Source organism: Equus caballus, chromosome 30 (genome assembly GCF_041296265.1).
Source record: "Equus caballus isolate H_3958 breed thoroughbred chromosome 30, TB-T2T, whole genome shotgun sequence".
Taxonomy (NCBI): domain Eukaryota; kingdom Metazoa; phylum Chordata; class Mammalia; order Perissodactyla; family Equidae; genus Equus; species Equus caballus.
This window is the reverse complement of record NC_091713.1, coordinates 11,599,603-11,608,627: the sequence shown is the minus strand read 5'-3', so window position 1 is coordinate 11,608,627 and position 9,025 is coordinate 11,599,603. Positions and strand designations below refer to the sequence as shown.

Below are 9,025 nucleotides of genomic sequence, written 5' to 3'. Positions count from 1 at the left end.
ATGTGCTGCCCCTCTCCCCACCTGCCAGGGTGAGAATCACTGTTACACACTATTTCAGTTGCTTTTTGTTCAAATATATCTGTAATTTGATATACAAGATAAATATTGTAATCAAAAGCCACATTTTGGCAAGGTATACTGTAATTCAGTCCCTGAAGAATTATTCTTGGGCTTTAATAAAAAAGGATGCCAAAAAATATGCTAACTAAATTGAATCAAAATAATTATAAGTATAAACTTGACTGAAAGATGATTAAAATTAGAATTTAGTTTATCATAATCTCATCCCAGTAGAATGAAAGTTTATCCTATTTCATTTAAGATTATATTGGTATAAAAAGTGGTCAGTTTAAATATCCCCCCAAAAAAGAAGACTACAGAGTGTAAATCTAAACCTGTATTTTTATTTTGTGTCTACTCTTATATAAAACAGAACCTTATATAGTTACCTAATCCAAAATCAAGAGTTCATCAATTCTATCGGTAATTTTCTTGATTAATGCATCAATGATTAAAAAAACAAAGAAACAATTTTCTACTGAATTACTTGCTTATAAAGCACTTCTCACCTTGTAAAAATCGTGGAATGTGTTTGGAATGGCTTTAACTAGAATTAACACATCTGTAGCTACTGTTGTGAGAAAGTGACTATTTCCATCCTCCTTGCTGGTGGGTTTGATGATCGCAAGAACACACAAGTTCCCTTTAAAGAAGCCTTTTCCATCCTCCCTGTACACGGGATAGAATCTGGTTGATGGGATACATCAATCTGGCTTGATCCACAGAATTCTGGGTGGTGGTTTTCTCAGCACTTCAGTCTGCGATACAAAATTAAAGTCCTGTAAGCGAGTCTCTGACTGGGAAGGCAGCTGACTTTCTGCTACTGAGTAGGCACAGCCTAAATAGCAGCCTTTTCCTTTCATTCTTGGTTTCTGCAAAAAATTTTAGAGGATAGCAATTGAGATCAAGGCTCTTCATTTCGATGACCTAAAGACGTTGGATCTGTTGTACTGTTTAAATCAGCAAAATATTCTTTCAAATATGTACTTGGTAAGGCGTAGAACTCAAAGAAAGAAAAAGCTCATTGTATTCCAAAAAATGTGTTATACCTCAATAAGCTGAAATTAAAAGAAAAATGTGGTCTGACAATAGAGTCTTTGGTTACACACTATACACTCCAATCTTCAACTCCTGACAGTTGAGCGCCCATCAACCGCGTGCTCCAGGCTCTCTGAGGAACAGAAACTCCAGAACAGGTAAGACCCCTCTCCGTAGGTCACTTCACTGCTCCTCACTTCAGCACCCTCAGCTTAAAATACAATGTGCCCTATTTCTTGCCAAATCTAAACTCTGCATGACATTCATTCTTGCTTCTTCTGGGACGTTACTCCCTCCAGCACCCTTTCTCTTGTATCTGTGGTCTCTTTTCAAATCTATTTCTCTGTCAATAAAATGTTCAAGTTCTAACATCTTAAAAAAGAAGGGAAGGAAGGAGGGAGAAAGAAAGGGAGGAAGGAAGAAGGAATGAATGAGGGGGAGGGAGGGAAAAAGAGAGGGAGGGAAGAAGGGCAGGAGAGAGGAGGAAATGAAAATAAACGAATGAAACTTCCCTGGACTCGCTTTGTCTCTGACGATAGCCCTGCCTTTTTCCTTTGTTTCCAAATACTTGAAAGAGCCTAAGGGAAAAGCTGATAGATTTGACAACTCCATAAAAAATGAAAAATTCCTACATTCTGCAACCTAGCTACAATGCAAACAAAAAACTGGGAAAAAATATTTACATAAAATATGTCAAAGGGTAAATAAATTTGACATATACAAAGCTCATTCAAATTGATGGGAAAACACTAAACTCCGATAGAAAAATGAACAAAGTTCAGAAACAAAAAATTTATGGAAAAACAGATTAATAAATGCACAAAAAAATAGTACAGTAGCAATCAGAGAAATTCAAACTAAAACAATGAGGTAACTTTAAAAAAGAAACCTGTTAGTTCAGCAAGTTTTTGAAACAATGCTGTTTGCTGAAAGTATCCTCATGCAATTGCTACTAGGAGCATTAATCTGTACTTGTTGGAAAAGAGTTTTGTAATACAGCCAGTCCTCGTTATTTGCAGATTCTGTATTTGCTCATTCACGTACTGGCTAAAATGTATTTGTAATCCCAAAATCAACGCTTCCTGGTGCTTCCCCCGACCCCGTGTGTGGATATGGCACAAAGGTGAAAATCTTGGGTTGCTTGAGGCACGTTCCCTGCTGAGGTCAAACAAGGTGAGCTCTGCCTTCCTGTTTCAGCTCTCATTCTGTAAACAAGCGGCCTTTCCACGGTATAGGTAGTGCCACATTTGTCTTATTTTTGTGCCTATTGTTGGTGACTTCGCTGTTTAAACGGCCCCGGAATACAGGGCTGCAGCGCGGCCTGCTGTTCCTCAGCACAAGAAAGTTCTGCCAAAGTCCACGTGCTGGACAAGCTTTGTTCAGGGGTGAGCATACTGCTTTTGGCTGAGTTCAAAGTCAATGAATCGACAACATATATTAAACAAGGTGTTTTTAAACAGAAACACACACAAAAGGTTACAGGTTGATTAGTGGATGAAAATGTGATGTCCAGAGGCTAGCAAGATCCTAACCTTGTAGGATCTGCTCAGGGCCACGGATTCCCTCCGAGAGCCTCCGGAAGGACAAGTGACACTGATTTGGGACTCCTGACTTCCAGACTTGGGGAAGGATAACTTTGTGTGGTCTTAAGCCACTCAATTTGTGGTACTTTGTTACTGCTGCCATAGGAACCTAATCCAGGCATACGTAAAGGGCTAAGAAATGGAGACCAAGTCGCCTTGCTGTAGAGCATGCAGTGAAGATTTGGAAGATTGGCCCTGAGTGAACATCCATGCCCATCCTCTGTTTTTCAATATGTGGGACGCCTGCCCCAGCATGGCTTGATAAGCAGTGCGTATTTCTGCCCCTGGGATCCGAACCGGCGAACCACAGCCTGACGAAGCAGAAAGCGCGAACTTAACCACTACACCACTGGGCCAGCCCCCCAAAACATGCATTTTTAATAAAAAATTAAGTACTGACTTTCATTTATCAAGGAAGTTAAAGGATGAACATGCAACTTGCTGAAAATATTTGTTCACATTTCACGTACCCACTGGGGATATCACTGACTATGTGAAAACAGAAGGCACAAATCTGCTGGAGAAGCTTCAGCATCTATTTCAAAAACGAACAGTTACTTTAAGAGACAGTGCTGGAAGATGACAGGTTGAAATATGCAGCTACAGAAAGTGCATCTGCATTTCCATATCCCTCTGTGAAGCATGACTTTTTAATTTCGGTTCAATGCCTACTCTACTAAAAGAATTTCATTGTTTCTGCTTGCAAGTTTTCTTGAGTATGTACAAAAAGTGAAGCTACAACAGGTGTCATTATACATTTTTCTAAACTCGTAGAAGGTACACCACCAAGAGTGAACCCTAGTGTAAACTACGGCCTCTGAGTGATGATGATGTGTCAGTGTAGGATCATCGAATGTAACAAATGTACCATTTGGTGGGGATGTTATAATGGGGGAGAGTGGGGGAGTGGGGGGGCAGGGGATATATGGGAAATTTCTGTAACTCCCACTCAGTTTTCCTGTGAACCTAAAACTGCTCTAAAAAAGTGGTCTTTAAAAAAAAGTGAAGCCACAATGTTGGATTCATTAACAGAAGAAGAGTGAAATCTTTGTATCAGTCATCAAGATGTTTCAAATAGAAAATCAGTTTCCAATAATAATTGGAAGTTCCTTTTGTTGAGATTTGGAGGTAAAAGAGAATCACCAATACAATTGTAAATGCTACTGAAAAGTCCACCATTGAAGATAAAATTATTTGATCTTGAAGTAATATGGATACCTATTTTGGTGGAACACAGTGTTGTGGTTCTTATTTTCACTAAATTAAGAAGCCTGTGAAGGAAAAGTATACTTGAAACCGGTTGTGACCCAGACACAATTCAAACAAGCCGTGCTATTTTCTCAATTGAAATAGATGTCCTTGTCAAAATGCTTATTTTTATATACAACATCAGGGTAACAGAAAAAAAAATTTTGTGATTATCACATTGAAAAAAAGTTGGCACACACATTTGCTCAAGCTTTTAAAGAATTACTCCATACATCATCCTCTGTGTCCTACAGTGGAATTGAACTTTTCGTGAACACATCTTCGAAATTTTCATTGCATTTTGTTCACTATTATCTTGTGTAGTAGGCTCACTACTGGCTGCCAAAGATATCTAGGTCCTAATGCCTAGAACTTGTGAACGTTACTTTATACAGCAACAAAGGACTTTGCAGATCTGTTTAAATTGAGGATCTTGTTTTGGCCAGCTTGTCCTGGATTATCCAGTTGGGTCCTAAATGCAGTCACGTGTATCTTTGTTCTTCTAAGAGAGGCAGAGGGAAATTTGACACAGGCAGAAGAGGAAGAGGCATTGTGACCATGGGATTAGAGATGAGAGTGATGCAGCCAGAGGCCAAGGGTTGCTGGCAACCACCAGAAGCTGAAAGAGCGAGAAAAGATTCTGCCCTAGTCTCCAGAGGGGCATGGCAGAGGGGCATGGCCCTGTGGACACTTGACTTCGGCCCAGTGAAACAGATTTCAGACTTCTGGCCTCCAGAACTGCAGGAGAATAAATTCTGTGTTTTAAGCCACCAAATGTGCAGTAATTTGTTACAGCAGCCACAGGAAACTAGTACAGGTGGAAATCTTCAATCAGGTATTTGATGAATAGAGCACCAACGACTTCAAGACTTTAGCTTTTTCATCTGAATTGCAAGGATTGAAAACAAAGCTTGCAGACACTGAAATCTGTCCCAAGAAAACAGGAGAACTAAGCAAATTAAATGATGACAGCTCAAATTACGCATGATTTAACCTGGAGTATCTCAACTTTGGAGAAAAAATGCTTCGGTGAAATTCCTACTTAAATTTTAGCAAATTTAAAGTCTGCTTTGGAAGAAAATGAATTGAGAAATCCTATTATTTTGCAGCATTTAAATATGGAAACAAATCATGAATAAAAACAACCAAGTTGACAAGTTTTGTTTTTCAAAAATATTTGTCAAATGAAGTTAGCCTGAATGGAGGCAAAAGAGAGAGACTATTGGGTTAAAATATTTACATACGTCAATACAAAAAAAAATAGCATTGAAAGCATCTTTCATTTAGCAGAATTTGCTCTGAGCTCATGAAATACACCAGCAGCTGTAGAGACTAATCGCTCAACTAAAAATATTACCCAGTCATGCACTGCAGAGCAACATTTTAGTTAACAACAGACGCAAGTATGACAGGGGTTCTGTAAGATTACCATCATCTAGCCAGACGTGTAGTATGCTATACCATCTAGGTTTGTCTAAGTACAACGTATGATATTCACACAATGATGAAATTGCCTAATGAAGCTTTTCTCAGAATGTAGCCCGTCACTAAGCAACACACAACTGTAGTCTACAGCGCGTCAACTGAAAATGTCAAAATTTCACATTTACTAACCATAAATGCAATTTTAAAGAAGATTACAGGCAACTTCATGGAAAAATTGAAAACAAGATCCTGTTGAAAAAAAAAATACATTCTTTAGAAAAATACAAGTGACACTTTATTACGGATAGATAATAATAAGAAACTGAACAAATTATCTGAACATGTCCCAAAAGTAATTATTCTGCTTCTGTTAATATTTATGTTCAATCAGTTTTAAAAATTTTCCTTTTTAATGTACACAGACATACTTAAGATTTCATTATTTTGGAGAAACTTCTGTGTGTGTGTGTGTGTGAGAGGAAGATTGGCCCTGAGCTAACATCTGTTGCCAACTCTCCTCTTTTTGCTTGAGGAAGACTGTCACTGAGCTAACATCTGTGCCAGTCTTCCTCTATTTTACGTGGGACGCTGCCACAGCATGGCTTGACGAGTGGTGCTAGGTCCATACCCAGACCAGAACCAGCAAAAACCCTGGGCCGCCAAAGTGGAGCGCATGAAATTAACCATTACGCCACTGAGCTGGCCCCAGAGAAGATTCCATTTTTGAAATTAGCTTTTGAGTAGCACTACTTGTAGGTCCAACAATATAATAAAAACAATTTTTTGGTCAATAAACATTTCAAAAATCAAACAATTTTAACTATTTTAGCACCGTCTTTCATTCTACAAAGTGTTCCAGTTTGGGATGATAAATCACACAGATGAGATTTCCTTCAAGAAACTTGAAGGAAAGAACAGCCTAATCCAATTTACCTGAGTCTCATCGTTTTAAAATCTGTTCAGCATTTGGCCTTTTTGCCCATTCTCTTCAGGGAATGAAACTGAGACAGCTAACTGAGGCAGGCGCTGTGCTGGGTACTTCATATATACATGTGAATTTGGAATATAAGTCTGAAATATGTATCAGTTGCTCTACTTTAAGGATAAGGAATTGAGTTTAGACATACAGCAGTGGCCAGAAACGTAACTAGTAGGCAGCAGGGGCAGAATTGAACTCACCGGATCTACCAGCTTCTCCCTCTCCGCCCTTTGTGTCTAGAGCATGAGCCGCTCCAATTGAACCTCCATGACCACGTCTATCTCCTTCAGTGGTTACCTCTCATTTTCCTTCTGCCTCTTCCTTGGTCATTCTCTTTCACAGCTTCAAATCTCACCTCTGTTTAAGTGTCTTGACATGATGGATAGCCCTGAGTTACTGATGAAAACATGTAGCTCTCAAGAACTCAATTCTTTTACCCGATTGAGGCAAAATTAAGCACACTTGAAGACAGCTTCTTAAAGAGGAGGCTCATCTACTAGAGTGTAATGTTTGATACAGGAAATCTATTTCATTCCCCTATCCCTTAATCCTAGGGACAGAGGGCTTCTCCTTCTCAGGTTTCAAGGCTTGAGTAGATGTTTGATGCTAACACGGCAGATGAATGAAATGAGCTCTTTTGGTATTCATCTTAGCATCCCCTAGGCTGGGGTCCATCCCACAGTCTTCTGGGGAAAGCCCCAAAGAGCAGAGTGAAGTGTCAGCAGGCGTCTCCAGGACCATCAGAAGATACCCACACAGTGGCCTCAGATGCCTGGCTCCACACTGGTGTTTTGTGATCTCAATGCTCTGCTTCCTGACATCACAAACAGGGGACAATAATCAGCAGCTTCTTTCTCCTCACCCAGATGGCAGGTAGTAGCAGCTCCAGGTCAGTTGCTCAAAAGCCAGTTGCTAAATGGCCAATTTAAATGAATGTGCTTTAAAAAAAACCCAGACTAGTCATGTGCTGTGTAACGAAGTTTCCTTCAATGACAAACCACATATGACAGTGGTCCCATCAGAGTAATAACATACAGCCTAGGCGTGCAGTAGGCTATGCCATCTAGGTCTGTGTAAGCACACACTCTGATGTTTGCACGACAAAATCATCTAATAACTCATTTCTCAGAATGTATCCCTGTCGTTAAGTGACACATGACTGTAATTCGCTTTAGTTTACCAGTTTTAATCTTATCCTTATTTTTGGAAAACATTAAACTTGTCTCTTCCAGATTTCTTGCTGCTGTAGTTACAGACCAAAAGGACAGTGAAGAGAAAGGTATGGCATTGCCATATTCAACAGCATGATCTTTAAAATGTTTGAGTATGAAATATTCTCATAATTTTTATAAATAGATATTTTTTCCATCAACCAAACTAGACAGTTAAATGAGTAAATTTGACCTGTGGCTTTCTATGAATTTCCCTGCCGCTTCTGTGTGTCAAGCTGAGGGTAGTTTCAGACTTACATGAGTTCCTAAGTCCCATAACTTTCTTCCTCTGAAGTGTGTTGGCTCAAGAAAGCCTCTTGTCCTTCTACATGTTTGCTCACAGGGACTGAAGGATTGTTTTTGTGTCCATCTTAAACATATTTACCTGATGTTTTTCCAAATCCTTGACTCTCTTCATGTTTATCCAGCACGAATCTTTGGATATATTGCTGAGAACAGGTCATTCCAAGGTATGAGCACTGTGATCAATCAATGTTTCATTAAAACTTCTCTGTTCATGCTCACATCTAAGACACCTTGTGGTTTCAATCAATAAAGTCACTGCAACTCCACGACACACATGCATACAAGCAGGTAGGAGCCTAACTAAATGGTGAGCATCTCCAGAGATAACACTTTCTGGGTTTAAGTTTCTCAATCTCGGCACTATTGACATCCTGGGCTGGAAAATTCTTTGTTGTGGGGGCTGTCCTGTGCATTACAGGATGCTTAGCAACATCTCTGGCCTCCACCCACTAGATGCTAATAGCACCCCTTCCCCAATTGTCATAATCAAAACTGTCTCTAGACATTGTCAAATGGCCCCTGGGAGACCAAAATGCCCCCAGTGTAAAAACATGGAAGCTGACTTTCAGGACAACCCTCCAATGGGAAATTCTCAAACCCTTATTTAGGATGACATCGTAAAGCGCCGTTTACTTCACCAACATCAGACAACTGTCAGCTCCAAGGACTCACTGACGGCTTTTAGCACGCCAGGACGCAGTCGACAGCTGCGCAGAGACCGGTGCAGGCGCGAACTTCATCTGCTGCTATCTTTATCACCTAAGCGGTGGCGTCTCCCATTGAGCCCTCCAATGACAGCCTGTTCAGGCTGAGGCTGCCTGCTAAGGCAAAACATCCAGCGTCATCAAGCTCCAGAACTACTGAAGTGGCCCAGTCGGTGGTTGTGTTCCTGGCAGTGCCAACCAATCTGATTTTATGATTTCTCCCAATAAAAATCTTTTTTTAAACAAAATAGGCTAAGGGAAAGCATGCTTTCTGGTAAAACAAATCGCACATACACCCCATCACCACCACAGGAAAAACACTAGCAAAAGCAATATTGCGAGGTCTACAGATGAGATCCTACAGGCTGCACAATTACCCCAAAAATGTTCGAAACTCTTTGTAAGTAAAAAAGAGTGCCCATTTAAGCTTAAGAGGTTAGTTATAAGAATAATTTCATCTTTCAGCGCAAT

At 40.0% G+C, this 9,025-nt stretch overlaps 1 long non-coding RNA gene across 1 annotated transcript; it reads right to left on the bottom strand.

Moving 5' to 3' along the window:
- Nucleotides 1–388: 388 nt before the first annotated feature.
- Nucleotides 389–7,093, bottom strand: LOC138921547 (uncharacterized). The gene is made up of 2 exons (XR_011434185.1): nucleotides 6,534–7,093; nucleotides 389–932 (listed from the first exon to the last, which is right to left on the bottom strand). It is a non-coding gene; the product is annotated as an uncharacterized lncRNA (long non-coding RNA).
- Between the last annotated feature and the right edge of the window lie 1,932 nt (nucleotides 7,094–9,025).